The sequence below is a fragment of the Triticum urartu genome, chromosome 4A (assembly GCF_056163025.1).
Source record: "Triticum urartu cultivar PI428250 chromosome 4A, HENAU_Tu73, whole genome shotgun sequence".
Lineage (NCBI taxonomy): Eukaryota > Viridiplantae > Streptophyta > Magnoliopsida > Poales > Poaceae > Triticum > Triticum urartu.
In genome coordinates, this window is record NC_141876.1 from 193,875,851 (window position 1) to 193,896,221 (window position 20,371).

Here is a 20,371-nt window from a genome sequence, read left to right on the forward strand (position 1 = left end):
AGAACCAATAATATAGTAAGAAGGGGCAGGGGAGGTATGCCATCAAATAGAGGAGTGAAACCTCCAACTGAGAAGAACCGGCATAACCTCCAACATCGAAAACATCATAGAAGATGCGAGTGAATCTGTTTTCGATGAACTCGAGCTTGTCACCAAGATGACCGTAAGCTCCAAAACTCACAAAGAGAAGAAGCAATCAAGAACCAATAATATAGTAAGAAGAGGCAGGGGAGGTATGCCAACAAATAGAGGAGTGAAACCTCCAACTGAGAAGAACCGGCATAACCTCCAACATCGAAAACATCATAGAAGATGCAAGTGAACTCCGTTTTCGATGAACTCGAGCTTGTCACCAAGATGACCATAAGCTCCAAAACTCACAAAGAGAAGAACCAAACAAGAACCAATAATATAGTAAGAAGAGGCAGGGGAGGTATGCCAACAAATAGAGGAGCGAAACCTCCAACTGAGAAGAACCGACATAACCTCCAACATCGAAAACATCATCGAAGCTGCAAGTGAACTCCGTTTTCGATGAACTCGAGCTTGTCACAAAGATGACCATAAGCTCCAAAACTCACAAAGAGACGAACCAAACAAGAACCAATAATATAGTAAGAAGAGGGGGGAGGTATGCCAACAAATAGAGGAGTGAAACCTCCAAATGAGAAGAACCGGCATAACCTCCAACATCGAAAACATCATAGAAGATGCGAGTGAACTCCGTTTTCGATGAACTCGAGCTTGTCACCAAGATGACCGTAAGCTCCAAAACTCACAAAGAGAAGAAGCAATCAAGAACCAATAATATAGTAAGAAGAGGCAGGGGAGGTATGCCAACAAATAGAGGAGTGAAACCTCCAACTGAGAAGAACCGGCATAACCTCCAACATCGAAAACATCATAGAATATGCAAGTGAACTCCGTTTTCGATGAACTCGAGCTTGTCACCAAGATGACCATAAGCTCCAAAACTCACAAAGAGAAGAACCAAACAAGAACCAATAATATAGTAAGAAGAGGCAGGGGAGGTATGCCAACAAATAGAGGAGTGAAACCTCCAACTGAGAAGAACCGACATAACCTCCAACATCGAAAACATCATCGAAGCTGCAAGTGAACTCCGTTTTCGATGAACTCGAGCTTGTCACAAAGATGACCATAAGCTCCAAAACTCACAAAGAGACGAACCAAACAAGAACCAATAATATAGTAAGAAGAGGGGGGGAGGTATGCCAACAAATAGAGGAGTGAAACCTCCAAATGAGAAGAACCGGCATAACCTCCAACATCGAAAACATCATAGAAGATGCGAGTGAACTCCGTTTTCGATGAACTCGAGCTTGTCACCAAGATGACCATAAGCTCCAAAACTCACAAAGAGAAGAACCAAACAATAACCAATAATATAGTAAGAAGAGGAAGGGGAGGTATGCCAACAAATAGAGGAGTGAAACCTCCAACTGAGAAGAACCGGCATAACCTCCAACATCGAAAACATCATAGAAGATGCGAGTGAACTCCGTTTTCGATGAACTCGAGCTTGTCACCAAGATGACCATAAGCTCCAAAACTCACAAAGAGAAGAACCAAACAAGAACCAATAATATAGTAAGAAGAGGCAGGGAGATATACCAACAAATAGAGGAGTGAAACCTCCAACTGAGAAGAACCGACATGACCTCCAACATCGAAAACATCATAGAAGATGCGAGTGAACTCCGTTTTCAATGAACTCGAGCTTGTCACCAAGATGACCATAAGCTCCAAAACTCACAAAGAGAAGAACCAAACAATAACCGATAATATAGTAAGAAGAGGCAGGGGAGGTATGCCGACAAATAGAGGAGTGAAACCTCCAACTAAGAAGAACAGGCATAACCTCCAACATCGAAAACATCATAGAAGATGCGAGTGAACTACGTTTTCGATGAACTCGAGCTTGTCACCAAGATGACCATAAGCTTCAATAATCACAAAGAGAAGAACCAAACAAGAACCAATAATATAGTAAGAAGAGGCAGGGGAGGTATGCCAACAAATAGAGGAGTGAAACCTCCAACTGAGAAGAACCGGCATAACCTCCAACATCGAAAACATCATAGAAGATGCGAGTGAACTCCGTTTTCGATGAACTCGAGCTTGTCACCAAGATGACCATAAGCTCCAAAACTCACAAAGAGAAGAACCAAACAAGAACCAATAATATAGTAAGAAGAGGCATGGGAGGTATGCCAACAAATAGAGGAGTGAAACCTCCAACTGAGAAGAACCGGCATAACCTCCAACATCGAAAACATCATCGAAGATGCAAGTGAACTCCGTTTTCGATGAACTCGAGCTTGTCACCAAGATGACCATAAGCTCCAAAACTCACAAAGAGAAGAACCAAACAAGAACCAATAATATAGTAAGAAGGGGCAGGGGAGGTATGCCATCAAATAGAGGTGTGAAACCTCCAACTGAGAAGAACCGGCATAACCTCCAACATCGAAAACATCATAGAAGATGCGAGTGAATCTGTTTTCGATGAACTCGAGCTTGTCACCAAGATGACCGTAAGCTCCAAAACTCACAAAGAGAAGAAGCAATCAAGAACCAATAATATAGTAAGAAGAGGCAGGGGAGGTATGCCAACAAATAGAGGAGTGAAAACTCCAACCGAGAAGAACCGGCATAACCTCCAACATCGAAAACATCATAGAAGATGTGAGTGAACTCCGTTTTCGATGAACTCGAGCTTGTCACCAAGATGACCATAAGCTCCAAAACTCACAAAGAGACGAACCAAACAAGAACCAATAATATAGTAAGAAGAGGGGGGGAGGTATGCCAACAAATAGAGGAGTGAAACCTCCAAATGAGAAGAACCGGCATAACCTCCAACATCGAAAACATCATAGAAGATGCGAGTGAACTCCGTTTTCGATGAACTCGAGCTTGTCACCAAGATGACCATAAGCTCCAAAACTCACAAAGAGAAGAACCAAACAAGAACCAATAATATAGTAAGAAGAGGCAGGGAGATATACCAACAAATAGAGGAGTGAAACCTCCAACTGAGAAGAACCGACATGACCTCCAACATCGAAAACATCATAGAAGATGCGAGTGAACTCCGTTTTCAATGAACTCGAGCTTGTCACCAAGATGACCATAAGCTCCAAAACTCACAAAGAGAAGAACCAAACAATAACCGATAATATAGTAAGAAGAGGCAGGGGAGGTATGCCAACAAATAGAGGAGTGAAACCTCCAACTAAGAAGAACCGGCATAACCTCCAACATCGAAAACATCATAGAAGATGCGAGTGAACTCCGATTTCGATGTACTCGAGCTTGTCACCAAGATGACCATAAGCTCCAAAACTCACAAAGAGAAGAAGCAACCAAGAACCAATAATATAGTAAGAAGAGGCAGGGGAGGTATGCCAACAAATAGAGGAGTGAAACCTCCAACTGAGAAGAACCGGCATAACCTCCAACATCGAAAACATCATAGAAGATGCGAGTGAACTCCGTTTTCGATGAACTCGAGCTTGTCACCAAGATGAGCATAAGCTCCAAAACTCACAAAGAAAAGAACCAAACAAGAACCAATAATATAGTAAGAAGAGGCAGGGGAGGTATGCCAACAAATAGAGGAGTGAAACCTCCAACTGAGAAGAACCGACATAACCTCCAACATCGAAAACATCATCGAAGATGCAAGTGAACTCCGTTTTCGATGAACTCGAGCTTGTCACCAAGATGACCATAAGCTCCAAAACTCACAAAGAGAAGAACCAAACAAGAACCAATAATATAGTAAGAAGGGCAGGGGAGGTATGCCATCAAATAGAGGAGTGAAACCTCCAACTGAGAAGAACCGACATAACCCCCAACATCGAAAACATCATAGAAGATGCGAGTGAACTCCGTTTTCGATGAACTCGAGCTTGTCACCAAGATGACCATAAGCTCCAAAACTCACAAAGAGAAGAACCAAACAAGAACCAATAATATAGTAAGAAGAGGCAGGGGAGATATGCCAACAAATAGAGGAGTGAAACCTCCAACTGAGAAGAACCGACATAACCTCCAACATCGAAAACATCATAGAAGATGCGAGTGAACTCCGTTTTCAATGAACTCGAGCTTGTCACCAAGATGACCGTAAGCTCCAAAACTCACAAAGAGAAGAACCAAACAATAACCGATAATATAGTAAGAAGAGGCAGGGGAGGTATGCCGACAAATAGAGGAGTGAAACCTCCAACTAAGAAGAACAGGCATAACCTCCAACATCGAAAACATCATAGAAGATGCGAGTGAACTACGTTTTCGATGAACTCGAGCTTGTCACCAAGATGACCATAAGCTTCAATAATCACAAAGAGAAGAACCAAACAAGAACCAATAATATAGTAAGAAGAGGCAGGGGAGGTATGCCAACAAATAGAGGAGTGAAACCTCCAACTGAGAAGAACCGGCATAACCTCCAACATCGAAAACATCATAGAAGATGCGAGTGAACTCCGTTTTCGATGAACTCGAGCTTGTCACCAAGATGACCATAAGCTCCAAAACTCACAAAGAGAAGAACCAAACAAGAACCAATAATATAGTAAGAAGAGGCATGGGAGGTATGCCAACAAATAGAGGAGTGAAACCTCCAACTGAGAAGAACCGGCATAACCTCCAACATCGAAAACATCATCGAAGATGCAAGTGAACTCCGTTTTCGATGAACTCGAGCTTGTCACCAAGATGACCATAAGCTCCAAAACTCACAAAGAGAAGAACCAAACAAGAACCAATAATATAGTAAGAAGGGGCAGGGGAGGTATGCCATCAAAAAGAGGTGTGAAACCTCCAACTGAGAAGAACCGGCATAACCTCCAACATCGAAAACATCATAGAAGATGCGAGTGAATCTGTTTTCGATGAACTCGAGCTTGTCACCAAGATGACCGTAAGCTCCAAAACTCACAAAGAGAAGAAGCAATCAAGAACCAATAATATAGTAAGAAGAGGCAGGGGAGGTATGCCAACAAATAGAGGAGTGAAAACTCCAACCGAGAAGAACCGGCATAACCTCCAACATCGAAAACATCATAGAAGATGTGAGTGAACTCCGTTTTCGATGAACTCGAGCTTGTCACCAAGATGACCATAAGCTCCAAAACTCACAAAGAGACGAACCAAACAAGAACCAATAATATAGTAAGAAGAGGGGGGGAGGTATGCCAACAAATAGAGGAGTGAAACCTCCAAATGAGAAGAACCGGCATAACCTCCAACATCGAAAACATCATAGAAGATGCGAGTGAACTCCGTTTTCGATGAACTCGAGCTTGTCACCAAGATGACCATAAGCTCCAAAACTCACAAAGAGAAGAACCAAACAAGAACCAATAATATAGTAAGAAGAGGCAGGGGAGGTATGCCAACAAATAGAGGAGTGAAACCTCCAACTGAGAAGAACCGGCATAACCTCCAACATCGAAAACATCATAGAAGATGCGAGTGAACTCCGTTTTCGATGAACTCGAGCTTGTCACCAAGATGACCATAAGCTCCAAAACTCACAAAGAGAAGAACCAAACAAGAACCAATAATATAGTAAGAAGAGGCAGGGAGATATACCAACAAATAGAGGAGTGAAACCTCCAACTGAGAAGAACCGACATGACCTCCAACATCGAAAACATCATAGAAGATGCGAGTGAACTCCGTTTTCAATGAACTCGAGCTTGTCACCAAGATGACCATAAGCTCCAAAACTCACAAAGAGAAGAACCAAACAATAACCGATAATATAGTAAGAAGAGGCAGGGGAGGTATGCCAACAAATAGAGGAGTGAAACCTCCAACTAAGAAGAACCGGCATAACCTCCAACATCGAAAACATCATAGAAGATGCGAGTGAACTCCGATTTCGATGTACTCGAGCTTGTCACCAAGATGACCATAAGCTCCAAAACTCACAAAGAGAAGAAGCAATCAAGAACCAATAATATAGTAAGAAGAGGCAGGGGAGGTATGCCAACAAATAGAGGAGTGAAACCTCCAACTGAGAAGAACCGGCATAACCTCCAACATCGAAAACATCATAGAAGATGCAAGTGAACTCCGTTTTCGATGAACTCGAGCTTGTCACCAAGATGACCATAAGCTCCAAAACTCACAAAGAAAAGAACCAAACAAGAACCAATAATATAGTAAGAAGAGGCAGGGGAGGTATGCCAACAAATAGAGGAGTGAAACCTCCAACTGAGAAGAACCGACATAACCTCCAACATCGAAAACATCATCGAAGATGCAAGTGAACTCCGTTTTCGATGAACTCGAGCTTGTCACCAAGATGACCATAAGCTCCAAAACTCACAAAGAGAAGAACCAAACAAGAACCAATAATATAGTAAGAAGGGCAGGGGAGGTATGCCATCAAATAGAGGAGTGAAACCTCCAACTGAGAAGAACCGGCATAACCTCCAACATCGAAAACATCATAGAAGATGCGAGTGAACTCCGTTTTCGATGAACTCGAGCTTGTCACCAAGATGACCATAAGCTCCAAAACTCACAAAGAGAAGAACCAAACAAGAACCAATAATATAGTAAGAAGAGGCAGGGGAGATATGCCAACAAATAGAGGAGTGAAACCTCCAACTGAGAAGAACCGACATAACCTCCAACATCGAAAACATCATAGAAGATGCGAGTGAACTCCGTTTTCAATGAACTCGAGCTTGTCACCAAGATGACCGTAAGCTCCAAAACTCACAAAGAGAAGAACCAAACAATAACCGATAATATAGTAAGAAGAGGCAGGGGAGGTATGCCGACAAATAGAGGAGTGAAACCTCCAACTAAGAAGAACAGGCATAACCTCCAACATCGAAAACATCATAGAAGATGCGAGTGAACTACGTTTTCGATGAACTCGAGCTTGTCACCAAGATGACCATAAGCTTCAATAATCACAAAGAGAAGAAGCAATCAAGAACCAATAATATAGTAAGAAGAGGCAGGGGAGGTATGCCAACAAATAGAGGAGTGAAACCTCCAACTGAGAAGAACCGGCATAACCTCCAACATCGAAAACATCATAGAAGATGCAAGTGAACTCCGTTTTCGATGAACTCGAGCTTGTCACCAAGATGACCATAAGCTCCAAAACTCACAAAGAAAAGAACCAAACAAGAACCAATAATATAGTAAGAAGAGGCAGGGGAGGTATGCCAACAAATAGAGGAGTGAAACCTCCAACTGAGAAGAACCGACATAACCTCCAACATCGAAAACATCATCGAAGATGCAAGTGAACTCCGTTTTCGATGAACTCGAGCTTGTCACCAAGATGACCATAAGCTCCAAAACTCACAAAGAGAAGAACCAAACAAGAACCAATAATATAGTAAGAAGGGCAGGGGAGGTATGCCATCAAATAGAGGAGTGAAACCTCCAACTGAGAAGAACCGGCATAACCTCCAACATCAAAAACATCATAGAAGATGCGAGTGAACTCCGTTTTCGATGAACTCGAGCTTGTCACCAAGATGACCATAAGCTCCAAAACTCACAAAGAGAAGAACCAAACAAGAACCGATAATATAGTAAGAAGGGGCAGGGGAGGTATGCCATCAAATAGAGGAGTGAAACCTCCAACTGAGAAGAACCGGCATAACCTCCAACATCGAAAACATCATAGAAGATGCGAGTGAATCTGTTTTCGATGAACTCGAGCTTGTCACCAAGATGACCGTAAGCTCCAAAACTCACAAAGAGAAGAAGCAATCAAGAACCAATAATATAGTAAGAAGAGGCAGGGGAGGTATGCCAACAAATAGAGGAGTGAAACCTCCAACCGAGAAGAACCGGCATAACCTCCAACATCGAAAACATCATAGAAGATGTGAGTGAACTCCGTTTTCGATGAACTCGAGCTTGTCACCAAGATGACCATAAGCTCCAAAACTCACAAAGAGAAGAACCAAACAAGAACCAATAATATAGTAAGAAGAGGCAGGGGAGGTATGCCAACAAATAGAGGAGTGAAACCTCCAACTGAGAAGAACCGGCATAACCTCCAACATCGAAAACATCCTAGAAGATGTGAGTGAACTCCGTTTTCGATGAACTCGAGATAGTCACCAAGATGACCATAAGCTCCAAAGCTCACAAAGACAAGAACCAAACAAGAACCAATAATATAGTGAGAAGAGGCAGGGGAGGTATGCCAACAAATAGAGGAGTGAAACCTCCAACTAAGAAGAACCGGCATAACCTCCAACATCGAAAACATCATAGAAGATGCGAGTGAACTCTGTTTTCGATGAACTCGAGCTTGTCACCAAGATGATCATAAGCTCCAAAACTCACAAAGAGAAGAACCAAACAAGAACCAATAATATAGTAAGAAGAGGCAGGGGAGGTATGCCAACAAATAGAGGAGTGAAACCTCCAACTGAGAAGAACCGGCATAACCTCCAACATCGAAAACATCATAGAAGATGCGAGTGAACTCCGATTTCGATGAACTCGAGCTTGTCACTAGGATGACCATAAGCTCCAAAACTCACAAAGAGAAGAACCAAACAAGAACCGATAATATAGTAGGATGAGGCAGGGGAGGTATGCCAACAAATAGAGGAGTGAAACCTCCAACTGAGAAGAACTGGCATAAGCTCCAACATCGAAAACATCATAGAAGATGCGAGTGAACTCCGTTTTCGATGAACTCGAGCTTGTCACCAAGATGACCATAAGCTCCAAAACTCACAAAGAGAAGAACCAAACAATAACCGATAATATAGTAAGAAGAGGCAGGGGAGGTATGCCAACAAATAGAGGAGTGAAACCTCCAACTGAGAAGAACCGGCATAACCTCCAACATCGAAAACATCATAGAAGATGCGAGTGAACTCCGATTTCGATGTACTCGAGCTTGTCACCAAGATGACCATAAGCTCCAAAACTCACAAAGAGAAGAACCAAACAAGAACCAATAATATAGTAAGAAGAGGCAGGGGAGGTATGCCAACAAATAGAGGAGTGAAACCTCCAACTGAGAAGAACCGACATAACCTCCAACATCGAAAACATCATCGAAGATGCAAGTGAACTCCGTTTTCGATGAACTCGAGCTTGTCACAAAGATGACCATAAGCTCCAAAACTCACAAAGAGACGAACCAAACAAGAACCAATAATATAGTAAGAAGAGGGGGGGAGGTATGCCAACAAATAGAGGAGTGAAACCTCCAAATGAGAAGAACCGGCATAACCTCCAACATCGAAAACATCATAGAAGATGCGAGTGAACTCCGTTTTCGATGAACTCGAGCTTGTCACCAAGATGACCATAAGCTCCAAAACTCACAAAGAGAAGAACCAAACAAGAACCAATAATATAGTAAGAAGAGGCAGGGGAGGTATGCCAACAAATAGAGGAGTGAAACCTCCAACTGAGAAGAACCGGCATAACCTCCAACATCGAAAACATCATAGAAGATGCGAGTGAACTCCGTTTTCGATGAACTCGAGCTTGTCACCAAGATGACCATAAGCTCCAAAACTCACAAAGAGAAGAACCAAACAAGAACCAATAATATAGTAAGAAGAGGCAGGGAGATATACCAACAAATAGAGGAGTGAAACCTCCAACTGAGAAGAACCGACATGACCTCCAACATCGAAAACATCATAGAATATGCGAGTGAACTCCGTTTTCAATGAAGTCGAGCTTGTCACCAAGATGACCATAAGCTCCAAAACTCACAAAGAGAAGAACCAAACAAGAACCAATAATATAGTAAGAAGAGGCAGGGAGATATACCAACAAATAGAGGAGTGAAACCTCCAACTGAGAAGAACCGACATGACCTCCAACATCGAAAACATCATAGAATATGCGAGTGAACTCCGTTTTCAATGAAGTCGAGCTTGTCACCAAGATGACCATAAGCTCCAAAACTCACAAAGAGAAGAACCAAACAATAACCGATAATATAGTAAGAAGAGGCAGGGGAGGTATGCCAACAAATAGAGGAGTGAAACCTCCAACTAAGAAGAACCGGCATAACCTCCAACATCGAAAACATCATAGAAGATGCGAGTGAACTCCGATTTCGATGTACTCGAGCTTGTCACCAAGATGACCATAAGCTCCAAAACTCACAAAGAGAAGAAGCAATCAAGAACCAATAATATAGTAAGAAGAGGCAGGGGAGGTATGCCAACAAATAGAGGAGTGAAACCTCCAACTGAGAAGAACCGGCATAACCTCCAACATCGAAAACATCATAGAAGATGCGAGTGAACTCCGTTTTCGATGAACTCGAGCTTGTCACCAAGATGACCATAAGCTCCAAAACTCACAAAGAAAAGAACCAAACAAGAACCAATAATATAGTAAGAAGAGGCAGGGGAGGTATGCCAACAAATAGAGGAGTGAAACCTCCAACTGAGAAGAACTGGCATAAGCTCCAACATCGAAAACATCATAGAAGATGCGAGTGAACTCCGTTTTCGATGAACTCGAGCTTGTCACCAAGATGACCATAAGCTCCAAAACTCACAAAGAGAAGAACCAAACAATAACCGATAATATAGTAAGAAGAGGCAGGGGAGGTATGCCAACAAATAGAGGAGTGAAACCCCCAACTGAGAAGAACCGGCATAACCTCCAACATCGAAAACATCATAGAAGATGCGAGTGAACTCCGATTTCGATGTACTCGAGCTTGTCACCAAGATGACCATAAGCTCCAAAACTCACAAAGAGAAGAACCAAACAAGAACCAATAATATAGTAAGAAGAGGCAGGGGAGGTATGCCAACAAATAGAGGAGTGAAACCTCCAACTGAGAAGAACCGACATAACCTCCAACATCGAAAACATCATCGAAGATGCAAGTGAACTCCGTTTTCGATGAACTCGAGCTTGTCACAAAGATGACCATAAGCTCCAAAACTCACAAAGAGACGAACCAAACAAGAACCAATAATATAGTAAGAAGAGGGGGGGAGGTATGCCAACAAATAGAGGAGTGAAACCTCCAAATGAGAAGAACCGGCATAACCTCCAACATCGAAAACATCATAGAAGATGCGAGTGAACTCCGTTTTCGATGAACTCGAGCTTGTCACCAAGATGACCATAAGCTCCAAAACTCACAAAGAGAAGAACCAAACAAGAACCAATAATATAGTAAGAAGAGGCAGGGGAGGTATGCCAACAAATAGAGGAGTGAAACCTCCAACTGAGAAGAACCGGCATAACCTCCAACATCGAAAACATCATAGAAGATGCGAGTGAACTCCGTTTTCGATGAACTCGAGCTTGTCACCAAGATGACCATAAGCTCCAAAACTCACAAAGAGAAGAACCAAACAAGAACCAATAATATAGTAAGAAGAGGCAGGGAGATATACCAACAAATAGAGGAGTGAAACCTCCAACTGAGAAGAACCGACATGACCTCCAACATCGAAAACATCATAGAAGATGCGAGTGAACTCCGTTTTCAATGAAGTCGAGCTTGTCACCAAGATGACCATAAGCTCCAAAACTCACAAAGAGAAGAACCAAACAATAACCGATAATATAGTAAGAAGAGGCAGGGGAGGTATGCCAACAAATAGAGGAGTGAAACCTCCAACTAAGAAGAACCGGCATAACCTCCAACATCGAAAACATCATAGAAGATGCGAGTGAACTCCGATTTCGATGTACTCGAGCTTGTCACCAAGATGACCATAAGCTCCAAAACTCACAAAGAGAAGAAGCAATCAAGAACCAATAATATAGTAAGAAGAGGCAGGGGAGGTATGCCAACAAATAGAGGAGTGAAACCTCCAACTGAGAAGAACCGGCATAACCTCCAACATCGAAAACATCATAGAAGATGCGAGTGAACTCCGTTTTCGATGAACTCGAGCTTGTCACCAAGATGACCATAAGCTCCAAAACTCACAAAGAAAAGAACCAAACAAGAACCAATAATATAGTAAGAAGAGGCAGGGGAGGTATGCCAACAAATAGAGGAGTGAAACCTCCAACTGAGAAGAACCGACATAACCTCCAACATCGAAAACATCATCGAAGATGCAAGTGAACTCCGTTTTCGATGAACTCGAGCTTGTCACCAAGATGACCATAAGCTCCAAAACTCACAAAGAGAAGAACCAAACAAGAACCAATAATATAGTAAGAAGGGCAGGGGAGGTATGCCATCAAATAGAGGAGTGAAACCTCCAACTGAGAAGAACCGGCATAACCTCCAACATCGAAAACATCATAGAAGATGCGAGTGAACTCCGTTTTCGATGAACTCGAGCTTGTCACCAAGATGACCGTAAGCTCCAAAACTCACAAAGAGAAGAAGCAATCAAGAACCAATAATATAGTAAGAAGAGGCAGGGGAGGTATGCCAACAAATAGAGGAGTGAAACCTCCAACTGAGAAGAACCGGCATAACCTCCAACATCGAAAACATCATAGAAGATGCAAGTGAACTCCATTTTTGATGAACTCGAGCTTGTCACCAAGATGACCGTAAGCTCCAAAACTCACAAAGAGAAGAACCAAACAATAACCGATAATATAGTAAGAAGAGGCAGGGGAGGTATGCCGACAAATAGAGGAGTGAAACCTCCAACTGAGAAGAACAGGCATAACCTCCAACATCGAAAACATCATAGAAGATGCGAGTGAACTACGTTTTCGATGAACTCGAGCTTGTCACCAAGATGACCATAAGCTTCAATAATCACAAAGAGAAGAACCAAACAAGAACCAATAATATAGTAAGAAGAGGCAGGGGAGGTATGCCAACAAATAGAGGAGTGAAACCTCCAACTGAGAAGAACCGGCATAACCTCCAACATCGAAAACATCATAGAAGATGCGAGTGAACTCCGTTTTCGATGAACTCGAGCTTGTCACCAAGATGACCATAAGCTCCAAAACTCACAAAGAGAAGAACCAAACAAGAACCAATAATATAGTAAGAAGAGGCATGGGAGGTATGCCAACAAATAGAGGAGTGAAACCACCAACTGAGAAGAACCGGCATAACCTCCAACATCGAAAACATCATCGAAGATGCAAGTGAACTCCGTTTTCGATGAACTCGAGCTTGTCACCAAGATGACCATAAGCTCCAAAACTCACAAAGAGAAGAACCAAACAAGAACCAATAATATAGTAAGAAGGGGCAGGGGAGGTATGCCATCAAATAGAGGAGTGAAACCTCCAACTGAGAAGAACCGGCATAACCTCCAACATCGAAAACATCATAGAAGATGCGAGTGAATCTGTTTTCGATGAACTCGAGCTTGTCACCAAGATGACCGTAAGCTCCAAAACTCACAAAGAGAAGAAGCAATCAAGAACCAATAATATAGTAAGAAGAGGCAGGGGAGGTATGCCAACAAATAGAGGAGTGAAACCTCCAACCGAGAAGAACCGGCATAACCTCCAACATCGAAAACATCATAGAAGATGTGAGTGAACTCCGTTTTCGATGAACTCGAGCTTGTCACCAAGATGACCATAAGCTCCAAAACTCACAAAGAGAAGAACCAAACAAGAACCAATAATATAGTAAGAAGAGGCAGGGGAGGTATGCCAACAAATAGAGGAGTGAAACCTCCAACTGAGAAGAACCGGCATAACCTCCAACATCGAAAACATCCTAGAAGATGTGAGTGAACTCCGTTTTCGATGAACTCGAGATAGTCACCAAGATGACCATAAGCTCCAAAGCTCACAAAGACAAGAACCAAACAAGAACCAATAATATAGTGAGAAGAGGCAGGGGAGGTATGCCAACAAATAGAGGAGTGAAACCTCCAACTAAGAAGAACCGGCATAACCTCCAACATCGAAAACATCATAGAAGATGCGAGTGAACTCTGTTTTCGATGAACTCGAGCTTGTCACCAAGATGATCATAAGCTCCAAAACTCACAAAGAGAAGAACCAAACAAGAACCAATAATATAGTAAGAAGAGGCAGGGGAGGTATGCCAACAAATAGAGGAGTGAAACCTCCAACTGAGAAGAACCGGCATAACCTCCAACATCGAAAACATCATAGAAGATGCGAGTGAACTCCGATTTCGATGAACTCGAGCTTGTCACTAGGATGACCATAAGCTCCAAAACTCACAAAGAGAAGAACCAAACAAGAACCGATAATATAGTAGGATGAGGCAGGGGAGGTATGCCAACAAATAGAGGAGTGAAACCTCCAACTGAGAAGAACTGGCATAAGCTCCAACATCGAAAACATCATAGAAGATGCGAGTGAACTCCGTTTTCGATGAACTCGAGCTTGTCACCAAGATGACCATAAGCTCCAAAACTCACAAAGAGAAGAACCAAACAATAACCGATAATATAGTAAGAAGAGGCAGGGGAGGTATGCCAACAAATAGAGGAGTGAAACCTCCAACTGAGAAGAACCGGCATAACCTCCAACATCGAAAACATCATAGAAGATGCGAGTGAACTCCGATTTCGATGTACTCGAGCTTGTCACCAAGATGACCATAAGCTCCAAAACTCACAAAGAGAAGAACCAAACAAGAACCAATAATATAGTAAGAAGAGGCAGGGGAGGTATGCCAACAAATAGAGGAGTGAAACCTCCAACTGAGAAGAACCGACATAACCTCCAACATCGAAAACATCATCGAAGATGCAAGTGAACTCCGTTTTCGATGAACTCGAGCTTGTCACAAAGATGACCATAAGCTCCAAAACTCACAAAGAGACGAACCAAACAAGAACCAATAATATAGTAAGAAGAGGGGGGGAGGTATGCCAACAAATAGAGGAGTGAAACCTCCAAATGAGAAGAACCGGCATAACCTCCAACATCGAAAACATCATAGAAGATGCGAGTGAACTCCGTTTTCGATGAACTCGAGCTTGTCACCAAGATGACCATAAGCTCCAAAACTCACAAAGAGAAGAACCAAACAAGAACCAATAATATAGTAAGAAGAGGCAGGGGAGGTATGCCAACAAATAGAGGAGTGAAACCTCCAACTGAGAAGAACCGGCATAACCTCCAACATCGAAAACATCATAGAAGATGCGAGTGAACTCCGTTTTCGATGAACTCGAGCTTGTCACCAAGATGACCATAAGCTCCAAAACTCACAAAGAGAAGAACCAAACAAGAACCAATAATATAGTAAGAAGAGGCAGGGAGATATACCAACAAATAGAGGAGTGAAACCTCCAACTGAGAAGAACCGACATGACCTCCAACATCGAAAACATCATAGAAGATGCGAGTGAACTCCGTTTTCAATGAAGTCGAGCTTGTCACCAAGATGACCATAAGCTCCAAAACTCACAAAGAGAAGAACCAAACAATAACCGATAATATAGTAAGAAGAGGCAGGGGAGGTATGCCAACAAATAGAGGAGTGAAACCTCCAACTAAGAAGAACCGGCATAACCTCCAACATCGAAAACATCATAGAAGATGCGAGTGAACTCCGATTTCGATGTACTCGAGCTTGTCACCAAGATGACCATAAGCTCCAAAACTCACAAAGAGAAGAAGCAATCAAGAACCAATAATATAGTAAGAAGAGGCAGGGGAGGTATGCCAACAAATAGAGGAGTGAAACCTCCAACTGAGAAGAACCGGCATAACCTCCAACATCGAAAACATCATAGAAGATGCGAGTGAACTCCGTTTTCGATGAACTCGAGCTTGTCACCAAGATGACCATAAGCTCCAAAACTCACAAAGAAAAGAACCAAACAAGAACCAATAATATAGTAAGAAGAGGCAGGGGAGGTATGCCAACAAATAGAGCAGTGAAACCTCCAACTGAGAAGAACCGACATAACCTCCAACATCGAAAACATCATCGAAGATGCAAGTGAACTCCGTTTTCGATGAACTCGAGCTTGTCACCAAGATGACCATAAGCTCCAAAACTCACAAAGAGAAGAACCAAACAAGAACCAATAATATAGTAAGAAGGGCAGGGGAGGTATGCCATCAAATAGAGGAGTGAAACCTCCAACTGAGAAGAACCGGCATAACCTCCAACATCGAAAACATCATAGAAGATGCGAGTGAACTCCGTTTTCGATGAACTCGAGCTTGTCACCAAGATGACCGTAAGCTCCAAAACTCACAAAGAGAAGAAGCAATCAAGAACCAATAATATAGTAAGAAGAGGCAGGGGAGGTATGCCAACAAATAGAGGAGTGAAACCTCCAACTGAGAAGAACCGGCATAACCTCCAACATCGAAAACATCATAGAAGATGCAAGTGAACTCCATTTTTGATGAACTCGAGCTTGTCACCAAGATGACCATAAGCTCCAAAACTCACAAAGAGAAGAACCAAACAAGAACCAATAATATAGGAAGAAGAGGCAGGGGAGGTATGCCAACAAATAGAGGAGTGAAACCTCCAACTGAGAAGAACCGACATAACCTCCAACATCGAAAACATCATCGAAGATGCAAGTGATCTCCGTTTTCGATGAACTCGAGCTTGTCACAAAGATGACCATAAGCTCCAAAACTCACAAACAGACGAACCAAACAAGAACCAATAATATAGTAAGAAGAGGGGGGGGGAGGTATGCCAACAAATAGAGGAGTGAAACCTCCAACTGAGAAGAACCGGCATAACCTCCAACCTCAAAAACATCATAGAAGATGCGAGTGAACTCCGTTTTCGATGAACTTGAGCTTGTCCCCAGGATGACCATAAGCTCCAAAACTCACAAAGAGAAGAACCAAACAAGAACCGATAATATAGTAAGAAGAGGCAGGGGAGGTATGCCAACAAATAGAGGAGTGAAACATCCAACTGGGAAGAACCGGCATAACCTCCAACATCGAAAACATCATAGAAGATGCGAGTGAACTCCGTTTTCGATGAACTCGAGCTTGTCACCAAGATGACCATAAGCTCCAAAACTCACAAAGAGAAGAACCAAACAAAAACCGTTAATATAGTAAGAAGAGGCAGGGGAGGTATGCCAACAAATAGAGGAGTGAAACCTCCAACTAAGAAGAACCGACATAACCTCCAACATCGAAAGCATCATAGAAGATGCGAGTGAACTCCGTTTTCGATGAAGTCGAGCTTGTCACCAAGATGACCATAAGCTCCAAAACTCACAAAGAGAAGAACCAAACAAGAACCGATAATATAGTAAGAAGAGGCAGGGGAGGTATGCCAACAAATAGAGGAGTGAAACCTCCAACTAAGAAGAACCGACATAACCTCCAACATCGAAAACATCATAGAAGATGCGAGTGAACTCCGTTTTTTATGAACTTGAGCTTGTCACCAAGATGACCATAAGCTCCAAAACTCACAAAGAGAAGAACCAAACAAGAACCGATAATATAGTAAGACGAGGCATGGGAGGTATGCCAACAAATATAGGAGTGAAACCTCCAACTGAGAAGAACCGGCATAACCTCCAACATCGAAAACATCATAGAAGATGCGAGTGAACTCCGTTTTCGATGAACTCAAGCTTGTCACCAAGATGACCATAAGCTCCAAAACTCACAAAGAGAAGAACCAAACAAGAACCGATAATATAGTAAGAAGAGGCAGGGGAGGTATGCCAACAAATAGAGGAGTGAAACCTCCAAATGAGAAGAACCGGCATAACCTCCAACATCGAAAACATCATAGAAGATGCGAGTGAACTCCGTTTTCGATGAACTTGAACTTGTCCCCAGGATGACCATAAGCTCCAAAACTCACAAAGAGAAGAACCAAACAAGAACCGATAATATAGTAAGAAGAGGCAGGGGAGGTATGCCAACAAATAGAGGAGTGAAACATCCAACTGAGAAGAACCGGCATAACCTCCAACATCGAAAACATCATAGAAGATGCGAGTGAACTCCGTTTTCGATGAACTCGAGCTTGTCACCAAGATGACCATAAGCTCCAAAACTCACAAAGAGAAGAACCAAACAAGAACCGATAATATAGTAAGAAGAGGCAGGGGAGGTATGCCAACAAATAGAGGAGTGAAACCTCCAACTAAGAAGAACAGACATAACCTCCAACATCGAAAACATCATAGAAGATGCGAGTGAACTCCGTTTTCGATGAAGTCGAGCTTGTCACCAAGATGACCATAAGCTCCAAAACTCACAAAGAGAAGAACCAAACAAGAACCGATAATATAGTAAGAAGAGGCAGCGGAGGTATGCCAACAAATAGAGGAGTGAAACCTCCAACTAAGAAGAACCGACATAACCTCCAACATCGAAAACATGATAGAAGATGCGAGTGAACTCCGTTTTTGATGAAGTCAAGCTTGTCACCAAGATGACCATAAGCTCCAAAACTCACAAAGAGAAGAACCAAACAAGAACCAATAATATAGTAAGAAGAGGCAGGGGAGGTATGCCAACAAATAGAGGAGTGAAACATCCAACTGAGAAGAACCGGCATAACCTCCAACATCGAAAACATCATAGAAGATGCGAGTGAACTCCGTTTTCGATGAACTCGAGCTTGTCACCAAGATGACCATAAGCTCCAAAACTCACAAAGAGAAGAACCAAACAAGAACCGATAATGTAGTAAGAAGAGGCAGGGGAGGTATGCCAACAAATAGAGGAGTGAAACCTCCAACTAAGAAGAACCGACATAACCTCCAACATCGAAAACATCATAGAAGATGCGAGTGAACTCCGTTTTCGATGAAGTCGAGCTTGTCACCAAGATGACCATAAGCTCCAAAACTCACAAAGAGAAGAACCAAACAAGAACCGATAATATAGTAAGAAGAGGCAGGGGAGGTATGCCAACAAATAGAGGAGTGAAACCTCCAACTAAGAAGAACCGACATAACCTCCAACATCGAAAACATGATAGAAGATGCGAGTGAACTCCGTTTTCGATGAAGTCAAGCTTGTCACCAAGATGACCATAAGCTCCAAAACTCACAAAGAGAAGAACCAAACAAGAACCAATAATATAGTAAGAAGAGGCAGGGGAGGTATGCCAACTAATAGAGGAGTGAAACCTCCAACTGAGAAGAACCGGCATAACCGTCACCATCGAAAACATCATAGAAGATGCGAGAGAACTCCGTTTTCGATGAACTCGAGCTTGTCACCAAGATGACCATAAGCTCCAAAACTCACAAAGAGAAGAACCAAACAAGAACCAATAATATAGTAAGAAGAGGCAGGGGAGGTATGCCAACAAATAGAGGAGTGAAACCTCCAACTGAGAAGAACCGACATAACCTCCAACATCGAAAACATCATAGAAGATGCGAGTGAACTCCGTTTTCGATGAACTCGAGCTTGTCACCAGGATGACCATAAGCTCGAAAACTCACAAAGAGAAAAACCAAACAAGAACCGAAAATAGAGTAAGAATAGGCAGGGGAGGTATGCCAACAAATAGAGGAGTGAAACCTCCAACTGAGAAGAACCGGCATAACCTCCAACATCGAAAACATCATAGAAGATGCGAGTGAACTCCGTTTTCGATGAACTCGAGCTTGTCACCAAGATGACCATAAGCTCCAAAACTCACAAAGAGAAGAACCAAACAAGAACCGATAATATAGTAAGAAAAGGCAGGGGAGGTATGCCAACAAATAGAGGAGTGAAACCTGCAACTGAGAAGAACCGGCATAACCTCCAACATCGAAAACATCATAGAAGATGCGAGTGAACTCCGTTTTCGATGAACTCGAGCTTGTCACCAAGATGACCATAAGCTCCAAAACTCACAAAGAGAAGAACCAAACAAGAACCAATAATATAGTAAGAAGAGGCAGGGGAGGTATGCCAACAAATAGAGGAGTGAAACCTCCAACTGAGAAGAACCGACATGACCTCCAACATCGAAAACATCATAGAAGATGCGAGTGAACTCCGTTTTCAATGAACTCGAGCTTGTCACCAAGATGACCATAAGCTCCAAAACTCACAAAGAGAAGAACCAAACAATAAGCGATAATATAGTAAGAAGAGGCAGGGGAGGTATGCCAACAAATAGAGGAGTGAAACCTCCAACTGAGAAGAACCGGCATAACCTCCAACACCGAAAACATCATAGAAGATGCGAGTGAACTCCAATTTCGATGTACTCGAGCTTGTCACCAAGATGACCATAAGCTCCAAAACTCACAAAGAGAAGAACCAATCAAGAACCAATAATATAGTAAGAAGAGGCAGGGGAGGTATGCCAACAAATAGAGGAGTGAAACCTCCAACTGAGAAGAACCGGCATAACCTCCAACATCGAAAACATCATAGAAGATGCGAGTGAACTCCGTTTTCGATGAACTCGAGCTTGTCACCAAGATAACCATAAGCTCCAAAACTCACAAAGAAAAGAACC